This window comes from Papio anubis, chromosome 5 (assembly GCF_008728515.1).
Source record: "Papio anubis isolate 15944 chromosome 5, Panubis1.0, whole genome shotgun sequence".
In the NCBI taxonomy this organism is placed as follows: Eukaryota; Metazoa; Chordata; class Mammalia; order Primates; family Cercopithecidae; genus Papio; species Papio anubis.
The window spans coordinates 123,826,615-123,854,323 of record NC_044980.1 but is presented as its reverse complement, the minus strand read 5'-3'; the positions used below and the strand labels follow the sequence as shown (position 1 = coordinate 123,854,323).

General features: G+C 37.3%; 1 long non-coding RNA gene across 2 annotated transcripts in view; it reads right to left on the bottom strand.

The window, feature by feature from the left end:
* LOC103885406 overlaps positions 1 to 12,002 on the bottom strand; it is a 64,336-nt gene extending 52,334 nt beyond the window's left edge. The window contains exons 1-5 of one of the 2 annotated variants that reach the window (XR_004183821.1): positions 11,377 to 12,002; positions 8,201 to 8,329; positions 7,551 to 7,693; positions 2,399 to 2,549; positions 555 to 630 (exon numbers count right to left, since the gene is read on the bottom strand). This is a non-coding gene — a long non-coding RNA (uncharacterized LOC103885406). The other variant, XR_002522729.2, reaches the window with a different exon arrangement.
* Between the last annotated feature and the right edge of the window lie 15,707 nt (positions 12,003 to 27,709).

The window sequence follows — 27,709 nt, the reverse complement described above, 5'->3', positions numbered from 1 at the left end:
TTTTGATGCTATTGTAAAATTTAAAATGTCATTTATTTATTTATTTTGAGAGGAAGTCTCACTCTGTCCAGGCTGGAGTACAGTGGTTTGATCTTTGTTCACTGTAACCTCCGCCTCGTGGGTTAAAGCTTTCTCCTGCCTCAGCCTCCTTAGTAGCTGGGAGTACAGGCATGTGTCACCACGCCCAGCTAATTTTTGTATTTTTATTAGAGATGGGGTTTCATTATGTTGGCCAGGCTGGTCTCAAACTCCTGACCTCAAGTGACCCGCCCACTTTGGCTTCCCAAAGTGCTGGGATTACAGGCATGAGCTACTGTGCCCAGCTTAAAATTTCATTTTCAAATGGTTAATTACTAGTATATAAGTAAATAAATGTAGTTATTTTTGGATAGTGACTTTATGTTCTGCCACATTACTAAATTTGCTTATTACTTTTAGTAGTATTCTTGTAAATTCTTTAGAATTTTTGTCAAACACAATCATGTCATTGAAAATAAAGACAGTTTATATCTATCTTCTGAATCTTTCTGCCCTTTTTTTTTTTTTTCCCTTACCTTATTGTTCTATCTGGGACCTCTAGTTCAATATTGAATAGACGGGTTGAGAGCAGAGATCCTTGCCTTGTTTGATCTAAGGAAAAAAATTATTACTTTAGTGTTACATATAATATTACCTACAGGCTCTACTTAGATGCTGCAATGGTTTGAATGTTTATGTCTCTTCAAAATTTATGTTGAAACTTAATCCCTAATGCAATAGTATTAAGAGGTGGAGTCTTTGGGGGAAGTGATTAAGTCATGAGCCTTCATGAATGGATTTTTACTCTTATTAAAGGGCTTGAGGGAACTACCTATGCCCTTTTGCTATGTGAGGAGAGAAAGTATATCCCCTCCACAGGATGCAGCAACCAGGCACCATATTGGAAGCAGATAACAGGCCCTCATCAAACACCAAACCTTCTTATTTAAATTAGAATCAGAAGAAATTGATTTTATATCTTTATTTTATTATTATTATTACTTTTTTGACACAGAGTCTCACTCTGTCACCCAGGCTGGAGTGCAGTGGCACAATCTCTGCTCACTGCCACTTCTGCCTCCCAGGTTCAGGCAATTCTCTGCCTCCTGAGTAGCTGGGATTACAGGCACCCACCACCAAGCCCGGCTAATTCTTTGTATTTTTAGTAGAGATGGGGTTTCACCATCTTGGCCAGGCTGGTCTTAAATTCCTGACCTCGTGATCTACCCGCCTCAGCCTCCCAAAGTGCTGGAATTATAGACGTGAGCCACTGTGTCCAACCTATATCTTTATTCTTTTAAAAAGCATAGACATTTAAAGCTATAAATTTCTCTCCAAGAAGTAGTTTTGCTGTATCCTAAAAATTTTAACATATTCTGTTTTCACTGAGTTCAAAATATTTTCTAATTTGTTTTGTGCTTTATTTTTGAGCCATGGGTTACTTATTAGTGTATTTTAAATTTCCAAACATTTGGGAGATTTTCTAGATTTCTTATTGATTCCTAATTTCATACCGTTATAATCAGAGGACATATTCTGTATAATTTCAAACCTTTTAAATTTATTGAGGCCTGTTTTGTGGCCCATTACATGGTCTATTTTGGTGACTGTTTCATGTGCATTCTGTTCTTCTTGAATGCAGTGTTCCATAAATACTAGTTAGGGCAATTTAATTGGTAATATTGTTTGATATTCTATATCTTTACTGATTTCTTTTTGGTTCACTAGTTCTTCCTATTAACAGGAGAGAGATACTAAGTTTTCCAACTATGAATGAGAACTTATTTATGGTTTCTTTTAGTTTTACCATTTTTTTTTTGCCTTGTATTTTTGGGAGCTTTAATATTAAATACAAGCACATTTAGTAGTTTTGCATTACTTTGATTAATTAGCCCTTTTGTTAGGTCTTTCTGTCTCTGATAGTATTTATCTTAAATACCCATCTGAGTCCTTACTTCTTATTTACATGGCCACATTAGCTTTAGTATGCATAGTCATGGGAGGGTAAATAGGTTTTCTCCTTTTAAAATTTCAACCTATGTATATATTTATTTTGAAATTGTGCTTACTATAAAAAACATAATTGGGTCTTGCATTTTATCCAGTCTGACCATCTCTGTCTTTTAATTGTAATAATTAGTACATTTACATTTAATACAATTGTTGACAAGTTTGGTTTCTATTTGTCCTATCTGCTTTTTATTTCTCTCTTCCTCCTTTTCTGCCATTTTTTGGGTGAATCAAATACTTTTTAGTGTCCCATTTAGTACCTCATTTTTATTTGTATCTCTTTATATTAACTTAATAGTCTTGTAAATAGTTTTCAAAAAGAATTTATCATAGAAATTATTTTAAAATTGATTCTGGATTTTTTTCATACCTTTTTTGGGGTGCTGCCACTTTCCTTCTTCTTTTTCTTTTGCATGTCAAGCTTGAGACCACATAAAGCATTGTCTGCAACAGAGACTCCAACAAGTTCTCCTTGCATCCCAAGATATCATCTCTTTTCCGTTTCAAAATGTGTATTCCCACTAAGGAAAGAAAAGAAGGGCTGACTTTGTGGGATAGAAATATGGAGCTGCAAACAGAGCAACAATAAATGAGAAATGGAGACTTTGCTATTTCTTCAGACTTATTTGTTGAGAAAAGTAAACCTTGTCAGCAGTTTTCTGTAGTGGAACACTATTACACTGTTTGTGGCACTGTAAACTAGTTCAACCATTGTGGAAAACAGTGTGGCGATTCCTCAGGGATCTAGAACTAGAAATACCATTTGACCCAGCCATCCCATTACCGGGGATATACCCAAAGGATTATAAGTCATGCTGCCATAAAGACACATGAACACGAATGTTTACTGCAGCACTATTCAAAATAGCAAAGACTAGGAATCAACCCAAATGTCCATCAGTGACAGACTGAATTAAGAAAATGTGGCACATATACACCATGGAATACTATGTAGTCATAAAAAAGGATGAGTTCGTGTCCTTTGTAGGGACATGGATGCAGCTGGAAACCATCATTCTCAGCAAACTATCACAAAAACAGAAAACCAAATACCACATGTTCTCACTCATAGGTGGGAACTGAACAAGGAGATCACTTGGACACAGGAAGGGTAACATCACACACCAGGTCCTATTGTGGGGAGGGGGGAGTGGGAAGGGATAGTATTAGGAGATATAACTAATGTAAATGACGAGTTAATGGGTACAGCACACCAACATGGCACATCTATACATATGTAACAAACCTGCACGTTGTGCACATGTACCCTAGAACTTAAAGTATGTAATAAAAAAGGAAAAAAAAAAAACAAAACAAAAACAGAAATAACTTCATATAGAGCTGTGCTCAAATGTAGAATTTTCTGCCTTTTAACTAGCTGACTTTGGGCACGTTACTTCACTTCTTTGATCTTTACTTTTCCACCACTTAACAAACATTTATTATTTATTGAGTTGAGACTTGAAATTTACTCTTAAAATAAGAAGAACCTAATGTTTTCAGTTATATTATTATCAAGACAAAAAAAGCAAAACAACAAAAAACACTTAGTAATATAACCTTGTAAAAAATCTATTAAGGTTTAATCAAACTATTTTAATTTTTTTCCAAAGCATCAAGCTGAAAATTCAACAACAAGCTGGGGCCTTTCATCTCCATATATTTTTCTTAAATTTTTTTTATTTCAATAGCTTTGGGTTCATTGATTTTTAATGCTTGTCTGTAACTACAGATTTCAAATTTATGACATTTGTGTATTACTTAGGCTACATGCATGTTGTTATTAAGAAAGGAAAATACAGTAATTTCTGTTATAATTTTTATCTCATTTCTAATAACAGTTCGTACATTTGATACACTAAATCATGTCCTGTTTTTATTTTGTTATAGTTGAAGCTATTCAATGATTTGTAAGGTTTTCTTCCAACTTGCTAGAGCACATTTAAAAAATGTCAATCCCAGAGGGCATGCTATTGAATTTCTCAGCAGAAGTCATTGCTTTGTAACAGGTTCTTTAGGAGATTATTCTTCACGGACCAGGATGTGCCCATCTCATAGCAGTTCTGCTGTAGATAATAATGTTCTGATAAGACTGTATGTAGATGCCTCTAAAGATCTGTTTTTAGATCTTTTTTATACCAGGAAGGATATAACTTCTCTGTCTAGGTCAACCAAAGCACCAGCTGTTTTGGGAAAATTTATGTCCCTTGTTAGGCATGGAAAGCATTACTATTTATGTTAGAGATTGGTGACATCTGTGTACTTCACGAAAGCTCTGTGAAAGAATCAAGACAAATGCAGAGAATGACTTGTTTTTCTTCTTTAAGTACTGTTATACTGCTTCCTTTGTTTTACAGGTATAACAAAAAGTAAAAATAATTATCCATCAAGTGATATATTAATGTATTTTCCCTCAAAAGGAGAAGTTTTTAATGTGAGAGTTATGCATAAAAATAATTAAAATGGAAATTTTACTAAAACCCCCAAAGTGAGGATGACTGAGACCATGGGATAGCTTCATAGTAATAAAGACCCTTCTTTGCAAATGCCTCTTCACAGAGAACAATTGGCATGTGATACTAATGGCTATGAGGGGACCACAGAATCATGAACTTTTTGCCAGATCCTTCATTGGAAGGCTTCAAAAGTAAATTAAGTCACTTCGGTCACTAGCTCTGGGAATTGTTATCCCAGATACGAATAAAAAGCAATACAACCTTTGAAAACTTGCTGTCTCTTGGAGCCTGCTTCCTCATCTTTCTAAATAAGAAGGAATAATAAACTACTTTCTTAAGTTATAATGATATTATAGAAATAAATATTTATAAAGTGCTTTGATGGAGAACAAAGGAAGATGCTATGAAATGCCAGCTACTGGTACTATTTAATCACATTCAGCACCTAAATCAGAAAGATTAAATAATGGTTGGCATAATAACTATTCTGTTTCATCTCAGTAAGTAATTTTTGTGAACTGTTGATTAGTATGTTCTTAATTCATACGAATTTAGCTATTACAGTCCGCTCTTGAACAATGGTGGATCGGGGGAGGGTTGGGGTGCTAACTCCCACACGGTTGAAAATCTATGTATAACTTTTGACTTCCCTAAAACTTAACTACTAATAGCCTACCGATGACTAGAAGCTTTACCAATAACAGAAACAGTCAATTAACACATATTTTTTATGTTACATGTATTATATACTGTATTCTTAGAATAAAATAAACTAGAGAAAAGAAAATCATAAGGAAGATAAAAATACATTTCCAGTACTGTACTGCTTTTATTGATCCCATAAGTTTATGTCATCTGCTTACAAGTTGACTCCTTTGTCTGAAATGGTGGGCAACTGCAGCTGCAGACCTCAATCTATGATACATATCAAGCGATTCAACCTTTTCTTGTAATGTCATGACTTTTCTCTGCTTCTTGGGACCACTTCCAGCATCACTAGTAGCACTTTGTATGGGTTCAATGGTGTAATTCAATGTTTACAGTATTGCACTAAACAGGATGAAAAATACATGAGAACCACAAGAGATCACTTTTTACTGTGACAGCAATTTACTGGAGAGACAAACTGCTCATTTGGAGATATCAGCATCACACTGTGCTTTAAGCGGATCCTCATGGCACATGAGCTCACCGTAATAGCAACTGAAGGTGGCTACAAAATTATTACAGTAGTATATATAGTATGTACTATAGTTAATCTTATACAGTTATGATTGAATACTGCAGCTTTACATTTGTTTACATTTCTCACTACAACAAATGGTGCCATGTATGGTCTGTAAATGTTTCTGTGCATTAGTTTTGAAAAATTTTAACTTTTTGTAATACATTTGTGTATATTTTATGGTAGCAAATGATAAAATAGGCTACTAGCTACATATATTTTATGTATTCATGACATACCTAACTTTTTCTTATTTTTTTTGATACTTTTTACTACATGGTTCATCTGCAAGTTTTTTCAAATTGTCACAAATCTCCAAAAATTTTTCCAATATATTTATTTTAAAAATTCATGCATAAGTGGACCCATGCAGTTCAAACCCCTGTTGTTCAAGGGTCAACTGTAATGGTTTCATTTGCTTGGATAGAAAACAAAGCTCCTTACAAAGCTACATAAAGTCATGACTTGAAGGATTGCTACAAATCTTTTTGAGTTCTGTTTCCCAAAGAGATTCTTGGTTCAAATTAATGGTATGTTTGTATCTTTATGCCACTACAACTATTTTAAGCAGAAAGTAGGTTTAATGCTAAACCTATTTTTATTTCTTGTAGTTCAGAATTTAGTTTATACATTAAATTTAAAGCATTTGAACTTGCTAAAATGAAGACATATCATTATTATTTCTAAGTCCATCCATTCAGTCTTCCTAGTGGGTTAATGATATAAATGTAATCTAGTAGCGTGAATAAGATTGGACAATCCCCACAAAGAATATTGAGCAAAAAGCTCATGATGCCTGATCACTAAAATTCCAGAGACTGTTAGACTATTAAATTTAAAAATTTTCAATAAGTATTAAAAATAAAAATAAAATGATTTATTAATAAAGTATTATTTACTTTAAAATTATTTACTTAATTGATTTATTTTAAAAACTATGGAAGTAATAAGTATTTATTTTATCATACACAAACATTGCAGGAGCATGCAGAATAGGAAGCAAACATTCCCTATCCCACATAGTAAATATACTTGAACATGAATGTTGGTACTTGGTATGTATAATTCTGTAGGAAACAGCTTGAGGCAGAGATACTGGGCTGCTCCTAATATTTTCCCCCCTTTTCTACTGTTTTAGAACTTTCAGTGGGGCATATAGTTGCCCAGAATAAAGACTTCATTTCCCAGCCTGCTTTGTATCTTTTTATGGCCACATAACTAAGTTATGGACAGTGGATTGCTAACATAAGTATTTTGTACCAATTTCAAGAAACATTTTTTTTTCAAAGACAAATGACATGTGTTCTCTGCTCCCCTTTTCTTCATTTGTTCCTCTGTCCTGCTGCCTGAAATGTGAGTAGTTCCTTGGACCATAAGCATGAGAGTTGTATCTTACGCAAGAGCTGATAATGACCTAGATCTCTCAGGACATCACGGGCCAGAACCACCAGGGCAGTCTTGGCTTTCTTACTTCCAGACCAATAGATGAGAAAGACAAAGTTCTTTATTGTTTAAATCACACATTCTACTTTTTCCACATTTGCAACCCATGCTAATCTTCACTAATAGAGAGTTCTGAAGATTTTGGATATATGCAAATGTAATTTAAATTTTTGACATGTGCTTCTAAATATTCCTTACAAAAATTATTTTACTTCATACTTTACTAAGAGGTCTATGCAAATGGTTTCCCCTCATAAGCTATTATGAGGATTTAAAATATTGTCTGAATAGGTTATTAATATACACTCTTTTTCGGTTTCTGCCCCTTTCATTTTATTTTCTTATCTTGCCCTACATTTTTATTGTTCTCTCTTTAGATTCTCTAATTTTGTTTCTACCTCTGTTGTGACTTTTTTGTCTCCAGCTTCTTTCGTAGCTTTCTCTTTCCTCCAAAGGGCAGATTGGAGTATTATTTTTTCTCTTCCTGAGGATACGCCACCTTGGATCTACTCCCTGGGGCTGGTTCCAGGGGTCTTAAAATCTGAAAAGGGTTTAAGCACACTCAGTAATTGTATTCTTGATGAACTGTGAACCACCACTATTGTGACATTTATGTATATCCTCCAAATTTCCAAAATTTAGATTGCTTATGAAAAATACATACACACAAAATGATTAAAAAATAGCATCTAGAGCTTGTTACCAGCAATTTGTACAAAGCAGGCCTTTGTGAAACTTAGGAAATCATTCTATTTTTAAAAGAGAGTATTATATGCAACTATTTTCTTTATTAATAATTGTGAGTCTTCCATTGTTTGTTATAGTGAAGGAGACTTTTTTTCTTTCTTTCTGTTCCTTCCAGAGCAGGGCTAACTCTTAGGCAGTGTGCCAGAGTCAGCCTAAGGAGACTTTTGACTGCTTTCTTTACCCTGGTTTTCCTAGCAGTAATTCTCCATGTGACATTGTTAGTGTCTAACTCTCTCCAACAATCCCAAGTTGTCATACCCACAGCCTTATCTTAAAGAACAGTCCATACATGTTTTCTTACCCACAGGTCACCTTCATTTGTCTGCTTAAACTTGACGTGCTGGCCACAGCTGGTTTCTCCAAGGTTTACATCTGATCCTAAGGCAGCCATCTGGACTTGCCATGGTTACTGAGGCAACAGGTTCAAGGGCTTGATAAAAGGAGTCATGTAATGATTACTCAATTGCATTTTAAAAGTCTGAATGGCACACACTCATAGACACACATACACACACACACACATTCAAGGGGCTGGGTAAAGGGAACTCCCAGAAGGAAAGGAATAAGGATGCCTCATGTGATAGCAAGAAGGAGACTGGAGAGAGGATACTAACCACGGCAGGGGAAGTAGACACAGTGTAGGGGAAACAGACACGAGATAAGCTGCCACAGGTGTGATTTAGTGGAAGTACTAAGCAGAGGATGAGAATGGATGGATAAGACATCAGAACTTCTGTGATCTTAAAAAAATTTTCAGTTTTTCAAGAGTCCAGCTATGTACCTTTTGAAAATGTTTTCTGTCTCATCTTCTTCCTCTTGTCCTTATAATAAATCCTACCTAGTCAGGTAAATTGGCATATCTTTCTCATCATAATTGGAAAGAGCCTATTTTTAATGTCCCTGTTTGTATCTGATTAAGCTTGTTACAGAATATATTTCCAGTTTTTTTCTGTTGGACTAGTTTTTTTCTCTTGCTTCACTAGGAAACAGTTTCATATTCCTCAGATTCGAGGTAATGATTCTGTCTCCTCAGTTCTGTGGTCTTCCTAAAGGACTGTGCTAGGAGAAGAACAAGCAAAAATTGGACACCAAATTGTTTTAAGGCTTGGTAGTTACTTGTTTATTGTTTATTGTGTCACTGGTCTTTATTTAGTTGTTCTAGACATTCTGCCTACTCTCACCTACACAATTTTTATTTTTCTCTTTATGGATTGTTCTCATTGGCTTATAAACATATTATTAATCACATCTGAATAAAACTCTTTTCTTGATTTCACTTTCCCCGTTACTGCCACATCATTTCTTTGCTTTTCTTGGCAAATTGAAAGCATTGCCTATTTTTATTATTTCCAGTTCTCCTTCCATTCTCCCTTAATCTCATTACAATCCAGGTTTTCTTGTTTCCATCACTCCACTAAAACTGCTCTCAATAAAGGCATCAGTAACTTCCACATTGCTAAATCTTGTGGTTAATATTCAGTCTGTACTTTATTTGACTTAGCAGTATCACATGATGCAGTTAATTCACCTGGCTTCTGCAAACACTTGATTTCCCTCCTTCATTTCCTGCTTACTCAAATTTTCTGCTTTCTCCCCTTCTTTGCAATCTTTTAATCATGGGAAAGTTCTGTTCTTAGTTCTTTTTTTCTGCCAAAGAGAGAATAGAGTTGTTGTGTTGTGAAAATGCCATGTCAACAATTCAGTTCCCATTAGATTATTCTTTTAATCCAAACAGTGCAGAAGAATGGAAAGTGAGGTCCCCGCCCTGGGCCCTTGGTCCCACTCTTTGTAGTCTTAAAGTGTGGATGTTCAGCAGAAATTTACCATAAATTGATGGATAGTAGCCAATACTTGCTGTGCTCTCACAGTCATTTGTGGATACGCACAGAGCAGCAACATATTTGAGTTGCTCGATGTGCTTGTTTGCAGCTGGGCTTGCTCTACCTTCTTGTTCCAGCTCTTATACTGGAAACAAGAGTCCTTTTCAGGGTCAATTTAGTGCCACGTTTTCCTCATTTTTGTGTTTTGGAGGTGACTTTACTGTTTAAAGCGGTCCCAAGCATAGTGGTAGAGTGCAGCCTAGTGATCCTAGTCATAGGAAGTCTCTGATGTGCCTCGTGGAGAAAATAAATGCGTTAAACTTAGTTTAGGCATGAGTTCCACTCCTGTTGGCCATGAGTTCAGTGTTAATGACTCAACAATGTATATTCAATAAGGCGCTTTAAACAGAAACCCATGTAAAAGAAGGCTGTATATTGACCAGTCAGTTGATAAAATGGTGGTGACCTGACACTAGCAGAAATCTAGCCCTAGGGGCGATTTATTCAGTATCTCTGCTAGGAGCAATGATTTAATATTTGCCAATTCAATGTTTCTGGAGACTTTACAGATCATAAGTACTGAGAATGAGAATCAATTGTATTTGCAAATTCGATAGTAACAAATTGACTTCTAAGATGTCTGTAATAATTTATACTCTAATCAACAGTCTATGAATGGCTATTTGCTTATTCCTTCACTAACAGAGTGTATTAGAAAATGTTAAGTCTTTGTCAGATAGGTTAAAAAGGTGTATTACTCTTATTTTAATTTATATATCTTTATGTATATTTATACATATGCAAGCGTGTGCACGTGTGTGTGTGTGTGTGTGTGACAGAGAGAGAGAGAAAGGTTTGCTTGTATCTTTTCCCCGTGTTAAAAATTGGGTCCTTGGTGTTTTTTCTCATAGATTTATGAAAGCACTTTATATATTGAAGAAATTTATCCTTTACTGTATTGGTTGAAGATTTTTTCTCAATTTGTCATTTGTCTTTCAACTTTAAGTTTTTTTTGACCATTAAAAACTCTTTATAACACTATATAAAAAATTTTGAGATACAGCTGGAGATTATAGTGGACAGGAGGCAGGACTAGATTGCAGCCACTTGAACAGACAAAACAGTGTGTGAAGGCTCACATCATGAACTTTTGCCCCAGAACGACTGCAGGAATACATTAGGAAAGCCAAGAGAACCCACAGAGCCTCTGAAGGAAGCAGACTGCTCCTGCAGGACCCAGGAAACACCCCAAATACTGTGAGTGCTCAAACTGTGGAAGTGGGAAAGGGAGATCATCTGCCCCCAAACACACTCCCCCACTGGGGAACCCTGAGGATCTAGATTACAGAAGATTCTTACCTTACCTGGAGCTGAGTCAATTTAGAGAACTGAGAGAAATACAGGAGTACAGAAAGCAGTGGGAAAATCCCTGTGGGCTTGCTGGGTCCCCTAGAAGGCCCTTTCTGCCTCACCTCACAAGGGTCCTTGAGGAGGGCTGCCACAGGCACTGGGAAAAGGCCACAGGGAGAAGGAAACCTCCAGCTGAACTTTGTAACAATTTGAACCAATCAAGAAGTCTCCTGGCCAGAACTCTGGGAAGGGCGTGCATCTGGTGTGCAGACTTCACAGACAGGGGAAGAAGGAACACCCTACTTACTTTTGCAGGTGGGAGGTGGGTAGCCTGGGGCAAGTTCCTGCTTGCCACTACCTGGAAACAGACTTGGTGCTGTTGTGGGGGGTGGGTATGGTGGGAGTGAGACTGGCCCTTTGGGTTACTTGGGAGCTGGGCTGGGTGAGGCCTGTGAGTGCCAGCTTTTCCCCACTTCCCTGACAACCTGCATGACACTGCAGAGGCAGTCATAATCCTCCTAAGAACATAGCTCTATTGACCTGGGAACCACACCTCCATCTTCCACAGCAATTGCAGCAAGACCCACCCAAGTAGAGTCTGAACTCAGACACGCCTAGTCCTGTCCCCACCTAACGGTCCTTCCTTCACCACCCTGGTAATTGAAGACAAAGGGCATATACTCTTGGGAGTTCTAGGACCCTGCCCACTGCCTCTTCCTCCCATACTACCACAGCTGATGCTCTCTTGAAAGTGCCACCTCCTGGCAGGAGGCCAACCAGCACAGAAATAGTCCACTAATCAAAGCTAAGGACCTTCACAGAGTTCATTATATCCCCCTGCCACCTCCACTGGAGCAAGTGCCAGTATCCATGGCTGAGAGACCCACAGATGTTTCACATCACAGGACTCTGTGTGGACAACCCCCAGTACCAGCCCAGAGCCTAGTAGCCTTGCTGGGTGGCTAGATCCAGAAGAGAGATAACAATCTCTACAGCTTGGCTCTCAGGAAGCCACATCTCTAGGAAAAGGGTGAGAGTACTACATCAAGGAAACACCTTATGGGACAAAAGGAACCTTGAGCCCTAGACCTTCCCCCTGACAAAGCCTACCCAAATGAGAAGGAGCCAGAAAACCAGCTCTCGTAATATGACAAAACAAGGTTTTTTACACCCCCCAAAAATCACACTAGCTCACCAGCAATGGATCCAAACCAAGAAGAAATCCCTGATCTACCTGAAAAAAAAAATTCAGAAGGTTAGTTATTAAGCAAATCAGGAAGGCACCAGAGAAAGGGGAAGCCCATTGTAAGGAAATCCAAAAAATGATACAAGAAGTGAAGGGAGAAACAGTCAATGAAGTAGATAGCATAAATAAAAAACAATCAAAACTTCAGGAAACAATGGACGCACTTATAGAAATGCAAAATGCTCTGGAAAGTCTCAGCAATAGAAATGAATAAGCAGAAGAAAAAACTTCAGAGCTCGAAGACAAGGTTTTCAAAGTAACCCAATTCAACAAAGACAAAGGAAAAAGAATAAGAAAATATGAACAAAGCCTCCAAGAAATCTGGGAATATTTTAAATGACCAAACATAAGAATAATCAGCATTCCTGAGAAAGATGAGAAACGTAAAAGTTTGGAAAATACTTTAGGGGAATAATTGAGGAAAATTTCCCTGGCTTAGCTAGAGAACTAAAGAACTAGACATCCAAATACAAGAAGCTCAAAGAATACCTGGGAAATTCATCACAAAAAGATCATCACCTAGGCACATTGTCATCAGGTTATCTAAAGGTAAGATGAAAAAAAGAATCTTAAGAGCTATCAGGCAAAAACACCCAACAACCTGTAAAGAAAAACCTATCAGTTTAACAGCAGACTTCTTAGCAGAAACCCTACTAGCTAGAAGGAATTGGGGCCCTATCTTCAGCATCCTCAAAGAAAACAATTCTCAGTCAAGAATTTTGTACCAAGCGAAACTAAGCTTCATAAATGAAGGAAAGATATAGTCTTTCTCAGACAAACAAATGTTGAGAGAATTTGCCACTACCAAACCAGCGCTACAAGAACTCCTAATAGGAACTCTAAATCTTGAAACAAATCCTGGAAATACACCAAAGCAGATCTTCTTTAAAGCATAAATCTCATAGGACCTATAAAACAAAAATACAATTAATAAAACCCAAAAAAACAGGAAACCAAGGTATACGGGCAACAAATAGCATGAAGAATGGAATGGTACTTCACATCTCAATACCAATGTTGAATGTAAATGGCCTAAATGCTCCACTTAAAAGACACAGATTGCAGAATGGAAAAGAATTCACCAACCAACCATTTTGCTGCCTTCAAGAGACACATCTAACACATAAGGACTCACATAAACTTAAGATAAAGGGATGGAAAAAGACATTCCATGCAAATGGACACCAAAAATGAGCAGGAGCTATTCTTTTATCAGACAAAACAAAGTTTAAAGCAACAACTGTTAAAAAAGACAAAGAGAGGGTCATTATATAACGATAAAAGGCCTTGTCCAATAGGAAAATATCACAATCCTTAATATACACCTAACACTGGAGCTCCCAAATGTATAAAATAATTAATAATAGACCTAAAAATGAGATAGACAGCAACACAATAATAGTGGGGGACTTCAATACTCCACTGACACCACTAGACAGGTCATCAAGACACAAAGTCAACAAAGAAGCAGTAGATTTAACCTATATCCTGGAATAAATGGACTTAACAGACATTTACAGAACATTCTAACAAACAACTGCAGAATATACATTCTATTCAACAGCACATGGAACTTTCTCCAAGGTAGATCATATGATAGGCCACAAACAAGCCTCAATAAATTTGAGAAAATTAAAATTATATCAAGCACACTGTCAGACCACAGTGGAATAAACTGAGAATCAGCTACAAATGGAACCTCCAAAACCATGCAAATACATGGAAATTAATAACCTACTTCTGATCATTGGGTCAAAAACAAAATCAGGAGGGAAATTAAAAAATTCTTTGAACTGAATGACAGTGGTGACACAACCTATCAAAACCTCTGGGATACAGCAAAGGTGGTACTATGAGGAAAGTTTATAGCCCTAAACACCTTCATCAAAATGTCTGAAGGAGTACAGACAATCTAAAGTCATACCTCAAAGAACTAAAGAAACAAGAACAAACCCAAACCCAGCAGAATAAAGGAAATAACTAAGATCAGAGCAGAACTAAATGAAATTGAAACAAACAAACAAAAATACAAAAGATAAGCAAAACAAAAAGCTGGTTCTTTGAAAAGATAAATAAAATTGATAGATCATTAGCAAGATTAACCAAGAAAAGAAGAGAGAAAATTCAAATAAGCTCAATTAGAAATGAAATGAGAGATATTAGAACTGACACCACAGAAACACAAAACGTCATTCAACCTTTATGTGCATAAACTAGAAAACCTAGAGGAGATGGATAAATTCCTGGAAAGATACAACTGTCCTAGCTTAAATCAGGAAGAATCAGATACTCTGAACAGACCAATAACAAGCAATGAGATTAAACGGTAATAAAAAAATTACCAACATAAAAAAGTCCAGATCCAGATGGATTAACAGCAGAATTCTACCAGACATTCAAAGAAGAATTGGTACCAATCCTATTGACACTATGCCACAAGATAAAGAAAGAGGGAACCCTACCTAAATCATTCTATGAAGCTAGTATAACGCTAATACCAAAATCAGGAAAAAACATAACTGAAAAATAAAACTACAGACGAATTTCCCTGATGAACATAGATGCTAAAATCCTTAACAAAATACTAGCTAACCAAATCCAATAACATATCAAAAAGATAATCCACCATGATCAAGTGGGTTTCACACCAGGGATGCAGGGATGGTTTAACATACACAAATCAATAAATGTGATACACCACATAAACTGAATAAACAACAAAAATCACAGGACCATTTCAATAGAAGCAGAAAAAGCATTCGACAAAATCCATCATCCCTTTTTGAGTAAAATTCTCAGCAAAATCTGCATACAAGGGACATACCTCAATGTAATAAAAGCCATCTATGACAAACCCACAGCCAACATAATACTGAATGGGGAAAAGTTGAAAGAATTTCCTCTGAGAACTGGAACAAGACAAGGATGTTCACTCTCACCACTCTTCTTCAACACAGTACTGGAAGTTCTAGCCAGAGCAGTCAGGAAAGAGAAACAAATAAAGGGCATCCAAATCAGTAAAGAGGAAGTCAAACTGTTGCTGTTTGCTGATAATATGATTGTTTACCTAGAAAACCCTAAAGACTCCTCCAGAAAGCTCCTAGAACTGATAAAAAAATTCAGCAAAGTTTCTGGATACAGAATTAATGTACATAACTCAGTAGCTCTTCTATACACCAACAGCAACCAAACTGAGAATCAAATCAAGAACTCAACCCCTTTTATAATAGTTGCATAAAACCAAACAAAACAAAAACTTAGAAATATACCTAACCAACGAGGTGAAAGACCTCTATAAGGAAAGCTACAAAACACTGCTGAATGAAATCACAGACAACACAAACATATGAAAACATGTCCTATGCTCATGGATAGGTAGAATCAATACTGTGAAAATGACCATAATGCCAAAAGCAATCTACAAATTCAATGCAATTTCCATCAAAATATCACCATCATTCTTCACAGAATTAGAAAAAACAACCTTAAAATTCATATGGAACTAAAAAAGAGTCCTCATAGCTAAAGCAAATCTGGACTAGATAAAACAGAACTGGAGGCATCACATTACCTGATTTCAGACTATACTCTAAGGCCACAGTCATCAAAACAGCATGGTCCTGGCATAAAAATAGGCACATAGACCAATGGAACAGAATAGAGAACTCAGAAATAAACCCAAATACTTACAGCCAACTGATCTTTGACAAAGCAAACAAAAACACAAAGTGGGGAAAAAGACTCTATTCAACAAATGGGGGTGGGATAATTGGCAAGCCACATGTAGGAGAATGAAATTGGATTCTCATCTCTCACCTTATACAAATATCAACTCAAGATAGATCAAGGACTTATATCTAAGACATGAAACTATAAAAATTCTAGAAGATAACATTGGAAATACCCATGCAGACACTGGCTTAGGCAAGGATTTCATGACCAGGAACCCATAGCAAATGCAATAAAAACAAAGATAAATAGCTGGGACTCAATTAAACTAAAGAGCTTTTGCACAGCAAAAGGAACAGTCAGCTGAGTAAACAGACAACCCACAGAATGGGAGAAAATCTTTACAATCTATACATCTGACAAATGACTAATATCCAGAATCTATGATGAACTCAAACAAATATTAGCAAGAAAAAAACAATCCCATCAAAAAATGGGCTAAGAACATGAATAAACAATTATCAAAAGAAGATATAAAAATGGCCAACAAACATACGAAAAAACGTTCAACATCACTAATGATTATGGGAATGTAAATCAAAACCACAATGAGATACCACCTTACTACTCCAAGAATGGCCATAATAAAAAAATTAAAAAAATAGATGTTTGCATGGAGGTGGTGAACACGAACACTTCTACACTGCTGGTTGGAATGTAAAATAGTACAATCACTATGGAAAACAATGTAAAGATTCCTTAAAGAAGTAAAAATATATCCATTTGATCCAGCAATCCCAGTACTGGGTATCTACCCAGAGGAAAAGAAGTCATATGAAAAAGAGATTTGCACATGCATGTTTATAGCAGCACAATTTGCAATTACAAAAACATGGAACCAACCCAAATGCCCACTAATCAATGAGTGTATACAGAAACTGTGACACACACACATATATATATGTCACACATATATGGGTATATACCTATATATTTTTTAGGTATATACCTAAAAAAATATTTATATGTCACATGTATATATGTCACAGTTTATACATATATACACACAACGGAATACTACCTAGCCATGAAAAGAAATGAATTAATGGCATTCGCAGCGACCTGGATGAGACTGGAGACTATTATTTTAAGTGAAGTAACTAAGGAATGGAAAAACAAACATCATATGTTCTCACTCATATGTGGGAGCTAAGCTATGAGAATGCAAAGGCATAAGAAAGATACAATGGACTTTGGGGACTCAGGGGGAAAGAGAGGGAAGGAGGTGAGGAATAAAAAACCACAAATTGGGTGCAGTTTATACTGCTCAGGTGATGGTTGTACCAAAATCTTACAAATCACCACTAAAGAACTTACTCATGTAAGTGAACACAACCTGTTCCCCAATAACCAATGGAAATAAAACAATTAATAAAAAAGTTTTTATAGAGTAGAATTTATCAGTCTTTTCCTTTCTGGTTTTGAGCTTTGATTAGAAAAACCTTCTCTCTATGTGAAAATAATTTTTTAATTTATTTTACTTTTTTAGATATTTTAATTTTTTATTTCATGTGTATACATAGGTGTGTATATTTCTGGGGTACGAGATGTTTTGATACAGGAATACAATGCATAATAACATCAAGATAAATAAGATATCCATCACCTGAAACAATTATGCTTTCTTTGGTTACAAAGAATCCAGTTATAATCTTTTAGTTATTTAAAAATGTACACTAGTCCGGGCGCGGTGGCTCAAGCCTGTAATCCCAGCACTTTGGGAGGCCGAGGCGGGTGGATCACGAGGTCAGGAGATCGAGACCATCCTGGCTAACATGGTGAAACCCCGTCTCTACTAAAAATACAAAAAAACTAGCCGGGCGTGGTGGCGGGCGCCTGTAGTCCCAGCTACTCGGAGGCTGAGGCGGGAGAATGGCGTGAACCCGGGAGGCAGAGCTTGCAGTGAGCCGAGATCGCGCCACTGCACTCCAGCCTGGGCGACAGAGCGAGACTCCGTCTCAAAAAAAAAAAAAAAGTACACTAAATTATCGTTGACTCTAAGCACTCTGTTGCAATATCAAATACTAGATCTTATTCTATCTAATTATATTTTTGTACCCATTAACCATCCCCACTCCTCCCCCACCACCATTCCCAGCCTCTGCTAACCATCATTCTATTTTCTATCTGTAAGTTCAGATGTTTGAATTTTTAGTTCCTACAAATTAGTGAGATCATATAACGTTTCTCTTTCTGTGCTTGGTTTATTTCACTTAACATAATGACCTGTAGTTCCATCCATGGTGTTGTAAATGACAGGATCTCATTCTTTTTACGACTGAATAGTACTTCATGGCATATATGTACTACATTTCCCTATCCATTCATCTGTTTATGGACAAATAGGTTGTTTCCAAATCTTGACTATTGTGAATAGTGTGGCAATAAACAAGGGAGTGAAGATATCTCTTTGATACACCGATTTCCTTTCTTTTGGGTATATACCTAGCCGTGAAATACCATATGGTAGTTCCATTTTTAGTTTTTTGAGGACCCTCCAATCTGTTCTCCACAGCGGTTGTACCAATTTACATTCCTACCAACAGTGTGTATGGGGGTTCCCTTTTCTCCACATCTTCACCAGCATTTGTTATCACCTATCTTTTGGATAAAAGTAATTTTAATTTGGGTGAAATGATCTCATGGTAGTTTTGATTTACATTTTCCTGACAATCAGTGTTGTTGAGCACCTTTCCATATGCGTGTTTGCCATTTATATGTCTTCTTCTGAGAAATGGCTATTCAGATATTTGCCTATTTTAAAGTCAGATTATTAGATTTCTTCCTATAGAGTTGAGCTTCTTATATATTCTGATTATTAATCCCTTGTCAGATGGATAGTGTGCAAAGATATTCTCATATTCTGTGGGTCATCTCTTCACTTAGTTGATTTTATCCTTTGCTGTGAAAAAGCTTTTTAATTTGATGTGATTCCATTCGTCTATTTTGCTTCGGTTGCCTATGCTTGTGAGGTATTGCTCAAGTAATCTTTGTCCTGAAGAGTTTTTCCAACATTTTCTTTTTTCTCTTTTCTTGCTCTAATATAACCTGGTGACTTTTTTTTTCTTTTCTTTTGCCAGAGTCTCACTTTGTTGCCCAGGCTGGAGTGCAGTGGCATGATCTCAGCTCACTGCAACCTCTGTCTCCCAGGTTCAAGTGATTCTTGTGCCTCAGCCTCCTGAGTACCTGGGATTACAGGCATGTGCCACTACGCTTGGCTAACTTCTGTATTTTTAGTAGAGATGGAGTTTTGCCATGTTGGTCAGATTGGTCTTAAACTCCTGACCTCAAGTGATCCGCCTGCGTTGGCCTCCCAAAGTGCTGGGATTACAGGTGTGAGCCACCGTGCCCGGCCCCCAAGTTTTCCTTTAGCAGTTTCATAGTTTGAAGTCTTAGACTTAAGTCTTTAATCTATTTTGATTTGAGTTTTGTATATTGTGAGGGAGAAGTTTTAGTTTCAGTCTTCTGCATATGGATATGCAGTTTTCCCAGCATTATTTATTGAAGAGATTCTCTTTCTGCCAATAAACGTTCTTGGCAACTTTGTCAAAAATGAGTTCGCTGTAGATGTATGGATTTGTTTTTGGGCTCTCTGTTCTGTTCTATTGGTCTATATGTTTGTTTTTAAGTGATTAGTATGCTGTTTTGGTTACTATAGCATTGTAATATAATTTGAAGTCAGGTCATTTGATCCTTCCAGTTTTGTTCTTTTTGCTCAGGACAGCATTAGCCATGCTAGGTCTTTTTTGGTTCTATCTGCATTTTAGGATTGTTTTTTCTGTTTCTGTGAAGACTATCTTAGGTATTTTGATAGCGACTACATTGAATCTGTAGTTTCCTTTGAGTAGGATGGACATTTTAACAATATTGATTTTTCCAATACATGAACATTGGAAAGAAAATAACATTCTTTTCTTTCCAATTTTTTATGTCCTCTTCAATTTCTTTCATCAGTATTTTATAATTTTCACTGTAGAGATATTTAACTTATTTGGTTAAATCAACTCCTAGGTGCTTAATTTTATTTGTAGCTATTTTAAAAATGGGATTACTTCCTCAATTTCTGTTTTCAGATTGTTCACTGTTAGCATATAGAAATACTATGATTTTTGTATGTTGATCTTGTATTCTGCAACTTTACTGAATTTGTTGTTAGTTCTAATAGATTTTTGGTGGAGTCTTTAGTTTTTTCCAAATACAAGATCATGTCATCTGCAAACACGGATAATTTTACTTCTTCCTTTGCAATTTGGATGCCTTCTTTCTCGTGTCTAATTGCTTTACCTAGGACTTCCAGTACTACGTTGAATAACAGTGGTGAAAGTGGGCATCCTTGTCATGTTCCAGATCTAGAGGAAAGGCTTTCAGTTTTTTCCCCCATTCAGTATGATATATATGGCTTTGATTGTGTTAAGGTATGTTTCTTTTCTACTCAGTTTTTGAGGGTTTTTATCATGAAGGGATGTCAAATTTTATCAAATGTTAAATGCTTTTCAGCATTAAGGTAAATGATCATATGGTTGTTGTCCTTCATCCTGTTGATATGATGTATCATGTTGATTGATTTGCATATGTTGAACCATCCTTGCATCCCAGGTATAAGTCCCACCTGGTAATTACAAACAATCATTTTAATATGTTGTTGAATTTGGAGTGCTTGGATTTTTTTGAGGATTTTTGCATCAATGTTCATTAGACATTCTGGTCTGTAGTTTTCTTTTTTTTGATGTGTCTTTGTCTGATTTTAGTACTAGGGAAATACTGACTTCATTCAATGAGTTTTCAAGTATTTCCTCCTCCTGTATTTTTTGGATTAGTTTGAGTAGGATTGGTATTAGTTCTTCTTCAAATGTTTGATAAAACTCAGTATCAATGCCATTGGGTCCTGGGCTTTTCTTTTTTGGGAGGTTTTTAATATGGCTTTGATCTTATCACTTGTTATTGGTATGTTCTTGTTTTGGATTTCTTCATGGTTCAATTGTGATAGATTGTATGTGTCTAGAAATTCATCATTTTTGCTGAGGTTTTCCAATTTATTGGCATATAGTTATTCATAGTAGCCTCTAATGATCTTCTGAATTTCTGCAATATTGGTTATAATGTCAACTTTTTTAATCCTTGATTTTCTTTATTTGGGTCTTTTTTTTTCTTAGTTTGGCTTTTGTTGCCATTGCTTTTGGTGTTTTAGACATGAAATCTTGGCCCATGTTTATGTCCTGAATGGTACTTTGTTCTTTTTGCTTAGGATTGTGTTGGCAATGCGGGCTCTTTTTTGGTTCCATATGAACTTTAAAGTAGTTTTTTCCAATTCTGTGGAGAAAGTCATTGGTAGCTTGATGGGGATGGCGTTGAATCTATAAATTACCCTGGGCAGTATGGCCATTTTCACAATATTGATTCTTCCTATCCATGAGCATGGAATGTTCTTCCATTTGTTTGTGTCTTCTTTTATATCGTTGAGCAGTGGTTTTTAGTTCTCCTTGAAGAGATCCTTCACATCCCTTGTAAGCTGGATTTCTAGGTATTTTATTCTCTTTGAAGCAATTGTGAATGGGAGTTTACTCATGATTTGGCTCTCTGTTTGTCTGTTATTGGTGTATAAGAATTCTTGTGATTCTTAGTCCAAAATCTCCTTAAGCTGATAAGCAACTTCAGCAGAGTCTCAGAATTCAAAATCAATGTGCAAAAATCACAAGCATGGGGAAAGGATTCCTTATTTAATAAATGGTGCTGGGAAAACTGGCTAGCCATAGGTAGAAAGTTGAAACTGGATCCCTTCCTTACACCTTATACAAACATTAATTCAAGATGGATTAGAGACTTAAATGTAAGACCTAAAACCATAAAAACCCTAGAAGAAAACCTAGGCAATATCATTCAGGACATAGGCATGGGCAAGGACTTCATGTCTAAAACAGCAAAAGCAATGGCAACAAAAGTCAAAATTGACAAATGGGATCTAATTAAACTAAAGAGCTTCTGCACAGCAAAATAAACTACCATCAGAGTGAACAGGCAACCTACAGAATGAGAGAAAATTTTTGCAATCTACTCATCTGACAAAGGGCTAATATCCAGAACCTACAAAGAACTCAAACAAATTTACAAGATAAAAACAAACAGCCCCATCAAAAAACGGGCAAAGAATATGAACAGACACTTCTCAAAAGAAGACATTTATGCAGCCAACAGACACATGAAAAAATGCTCGTCATCACTGGCCATCAGAGAAATGCAAATCAAGACCACAATGAGATACCATCTCACACCAGTTAGAATGGCAATCATTAAAAAGTCAGGAAACAACAGGTGATGGAGAGGATGTGGAGAAGTAGGAACAATTTTACACTGTTGGTGGGACTGTAAACTAGTTCAACCATTGTGGAAGACAGTGTGGCGATTCCTCAAGGATCTAGAACTAGAAATACCATTTGACCCAGTCATCCCATTACTGGGTATATACCCAAAGGATTATAAATCATGCTGCTATAAAGACACATGCACACATATGTTTATTGCAGCACTATTCACAATAGCAAAGACTTGGAATTAACCCAAATGTCCATCAGAGATAGACTGGATTTAGAAAATGTGGCATATATACAACATGGAATACTATGCAGCCATAAAAAAGGATGAGTTTGTGTCCTTTGTAGGGACATGGATGCAGCTGGAAACCATCATTCTGAGCAAACTATTGCAAGAACAGAAAACCAAACACCGCATGTTCTCACTTATAGGCAGGAACTGAACAATGAAAACACTTGGATGCAGGAAGGGGAACATCACATACCAGGGCCTGTCATAGGGTGGAGGTCGGGAGGAGGGATAGCACTAGGAGATATACCTAATGTAAATGACGAGTTAATGGGTGCAGCACACCAACATGGCACATATATACATATGTAATAAACCTGCACATGGTGCACATGTACCCTAGAACTTCAAGTATTATAAAAAATTAAAATAAATACATAAATGGAAAAAAAGAATGCTTGTGATTTTTGCACATTGATTTTGTATCCTCAGACTTTGCTGAAGTTGCTTATCAGCTGAAGGGGATTTTGGGCTGAGACGATGGGGTTTTCTGAATATACAATCATGTCATCTGCTAACAGGGACAATTTGACTTCCTATTTTCCTAATTGAATACCATTTATTTCTTTCTCCTGCCTGATTGCCCTGGCCAGAACTATGTATTCCAATTTCTTTGTTAAATTTTTCTGATAGGATTGTGAATTTCTTCTTTGTGTTATCTTGAATTTCACTGAGGTTTCTCAAAACAGCTCTTTTGAATTCTTTTTCTGAAAGGCACATACCTCTGTCTTTCCACAATTGATCCCTGGTACCTTATGTTTGGTGAGGTCATGTTTTCCTGGATGGCCTTCATGCTTGTGAAAATCCATCAGTTTCTGGGCATTTAAAATTAGGTATTTATTGTCGTCTTCACAGTCTGGACTTGTTTGTAACTGTCATTCTTTGGAAGGCTTTTCAGGTATTTGAAGGGACTTGGGTGTTACCATCTAAGTTTTTAGTCACTGCAGCCATATCTGCATTAGGGGGCACCCCAAGCCCAGTAATGCTGTGGCTCTTGCAGACTTGTAGAGGAAGAGTCTTGATGGTCTTGGATAAGATCTGGATGAATTCTCTGATTTACCAGGCAGAGACTCTTCTCTTCCCTTACTTTCTCCTAAACAAATAGAATCTCTTTCCTGTGCTGAGCTGTCTGGAGCTGGAGGAGGGGTGACACAAGCACAACTGTAGCCACCATAGTTGGGACTGAATTGGGTCAGATGTGAAACCAGCAAAGCAGTGGGTCTTGCCCAATGCCCATGGTATCCACTGCCTGGCTACTGCCTGCGTTTGCTCAAAGCCCTAAGACTCTACAGCTAGTAGGTGGCAAATCTAGCCAGGCTTGAGTGCTTCCATTCAGGACAGCGAGCTTCCTCTATCTCTGGGCAGGTCCAGTGATGACATCTGTGACAAGGGCCTGGAGGTGGAAACCTTAGGAATCTACCTGGTGCTCTCTTCTACTGAAGCTGTTCTGGCACCCATGCTGCAAGACAAAGTTCTTCTCACTCTTCCCTCCTCTTTCCATAAGCAGAGGAATCTCTCTCCATGGTCATCACCACCCCAGTCCTGTGGTGAGTACTCCCTGGCTACTGCTGATGGTTCACTCAAGGCCCAAGGGTTCTACTGTCAGCTTGTGGTCAATGCTGCCAGGCCTGTGCCTCTCCCTTCAGGGGGAGTGTGCTCCCCTCTGCCCCAGGGCAGGTCCAGAAATCTTGTCCAAGTGTCACAGCTTAGAATTGGGAGCCCCAAGAGGCTGCTTGTTGTTCTACCTCACTGTGGCCAAGCTAGTACCTAAGCTCAAGACAAAGTTTCCTTCGCTCTTACTTTTTCTTTCCTAAAGCAAAAGGAGTCTCTCCCCTAGCTACCACAGCTGGGAATGTGCTGGGTCACACCTGAAGCCAGCACGTCTTTGAGTCTCACTCCAGCCCATGATGATTCCTGCCTACCATTGCTGATTATTCAGTGACCAAGGGCTCTTTTTTAAAACTTTCAAGTTTTAGGCATATAGGTGGTTTTTAGTTATATAGATAAGATCTTTATTGGTGATTTTCCAAGATTTTGGTATACCTGTCATCGCAAACAGTGTACACTGTAGCCAATATGTAGTTTTGGTTTTTTTTTTTTGAGATAAGAGTTTCGCTCTGTCGCCCAGGCTGGCATGCAGTGGCACAATCTGCAACCTCTCCCTCCAGGGTTCAAGCGATTCTCCTTCCTCAGCCTCCCAAGTAGCTGGGACTACAGGCATGTGCCACCACGCCCAACTAATTTTTTGTATTTTTAGTAGAGATGGGGTTTCACTGTGTTAGCCAGGATGGCCTTGACCTCGTGATCCGCCTGCCTCGGCCTCCCGAAGTGCTGGGATTACAAGTGTGAGCCACTGCACCCGGCCACCAATATGTAGTTTTTATGCCTCACCAACCCCAACCCTTCTCCCTGAGTCCCTAAAGTCCATTATATCATTCTTATGCCTTTGCATTCTCATAGCTTAGCTTGCACTTATAAGTGAGAACATATGATATTTGGTTTTCTATTCCTGAGTTACTTCAGTTAGAAAATGGTCTCCGGCTCCATCCAAGCTGCTGCAAAGTCTATTATTTTATTCAGTTTTATGGCTGAGTAGCATCCCAAGGTGTATATGTACCACATTTTCTTTATCCACTCGTTGGTTGATGGGCATTTATGTTGGTTCCATATTTTTATAAGTGTGAATTATGCCGCTATAAATATGTATGTGCAGAGTCTTTTTCATGTAATCGCTTTTCCTCTGGGTATTCAGTAGTGGGATTGCTGGATGATTGGTAGCTCTATTTTTAGATCTTTATCACCATAGTTTCCATAGTGGTTGTACTAGTTTACTTTCCCACTAGCAGTGTAAAAATGTTTCCTTTTCACAACATCCACACCAACATCTATTATTTCTTGATTTTTAAATTATGACCATTCTTGCAGGAATACGGTGATATTGCATGGTGGTTTTAATTTGCATTTCCCTTATAATTAGTGATGTTGAGCAGTTTTTTCCCATATGTTTGTTGGCTGTTGGTGTATTTTCTTTTGAGAATTGTCTATTTATGTCCTTTGCCCACTTTTTGATGAGATTATTTATTTCTTGCTGACGTGTTTGAGTTCTGTGCAGATTCTGGATATTAGTCCTTTGTCAGATGCATAGTTTGTGAATATTTTCTCCCACTCTGTGGGTTGTCTGTTTACTCTGCTGATTATTTCTTTTGCTGTGCAGAAGCTTTTTAGTTTAATTAGGTTCCAGTTATTTATTTTTGGTTTTGCTGCATTTACTTTGACCAAGGGTTCTTTAGTCAGCAGGTAATGAATCCTGCAAAGACTAGATACTTCCCTTCAAGAAGTGGGTTCCCTTCTGGCCCAGGATGTGTCTAGAAATGTCTGGGAGCTAGGGCCTCGAATGGGGACCTTGGGGCTCTGCCTGGTGCCCTATCCTACTGAGGCTGCACAGGTACCCAAGTTGCAAGACAAAGTCCTCTTTACTCTTCCCTCTCCTGTTCTCAAGTGCAAGGAAGGATCCCCTCCTGGAGCTGTGAGGTGTGCTGGCTAGGGTTGGGGGAGGGGTGGTGCAAGCACTTCCTTGGCTACCCTGGCTGGTGGCTCACTAGGTCACATGCCCCTAAGTCTAATGGCTGCAAGCCCAGCATAACATTAGCGCTTCCCAGGAATGGAACACAGGTTTCAGCCTCTGGGATGGGTAATTCCCCTCTGGCGTGGGCTGGTCTAAATGCTCCCTCTGTGAGTGCCCACTGAGTTCTGCAAAGTGTTACTTTCCACAGTGACAGGGCAGTGCTGAGTTCCAATGCAAAGTCACACAATCACTGCACTCTCTCTCCCCCAAGCACACAGATTCTCTCTTGTACAAGGAGGCAACTCCTGAGGGATGGGAGAGGGGTGGCACTGGTGATTCAAGACTGTCTTTCCTACCCTCGTCAATGCCTCTTTCAGTAATATGAAGTTAGAACCAGATATTGTGATTGCTCACCTGATTTTGCTTTTCGTGAAGATGCTTTTTTTGTATGTGGATAGTTGTTCAATTTGGTGTTCCTATGGGGAAGGCAATTGGTGGGAGCTTCTGTTCAGCCATCTTCTTCCCCTATGAAAAATTAAATAAAAAAAAAGTTTTCCATATTTTCCCTGAGTCTTTTTAAATTTCATAATTTAATTTTTAAATATTTGATTCATCTAGAATTTACTGAGTGGTAGGTCTAGCTTTGCTTTTTTTCTTAACAGCTAGGTGTTTGAAACAACCATTTAAAAAACAAATCTAATTTAATTAGCTTGATTTAACCATTCTACAATGTGTACATATATCAAAACATTATGTATATCATAAATACATACATTTTTGTCAATTAAAACCATTACAAAGAAAAAAGAAAAAGAAAATAACTGTCGATTTCCTCCATTAGTTTGAAATGCCATCCTGGTGTTACATACTAAATTTCCATATATACTTATGTCTTTTATTTTGGTACAGCACGTTCCCAATTTTGTAAAGAAAATTTATTTCCTTTTGTATAGAAAAAACAGAGGAAAAATACATCATCATGTTTATATAAAATAAATGAAGCAGACCCTTGATGGTGAGCCTAACTGTGCTGGCCTATGTTGTTTTCCTAGTGTTTTAACCTATCATTTCTGTGGCAGATTCTGAAACCAACAGAAAATTGATATCAGATGATGCTTTAGTCCTTAGGGCTCTTGGTTGAAAGTAAAACATAACCATCTTAAACTTAATGGCATAAATTTTGTAAATTCTCTGCATACTGTCACTTCCGACAGGTCAGTATGTAGTGAAATACTTCAGCATGATGAAACCAGTGCAACATTCAAGTTAGCTGGAATACACTCACTTTCCTTAGTCAAATCTCACATTATTTGAAAATGTTAGTTTATTACTAAAAAATCCATGCTAGCCTACAAGGCAAATAATAGCCTACTAAATATAACAGAGCCCAAACATCCCTATAATTCTACAAATTAATGGTTTCATGCATAGAGAACCCCTACCATGGTCAAGGAATCCAAATTAGTTATTTTTGCATGCCTTTCTAAAACTGAGTCCTTGAGG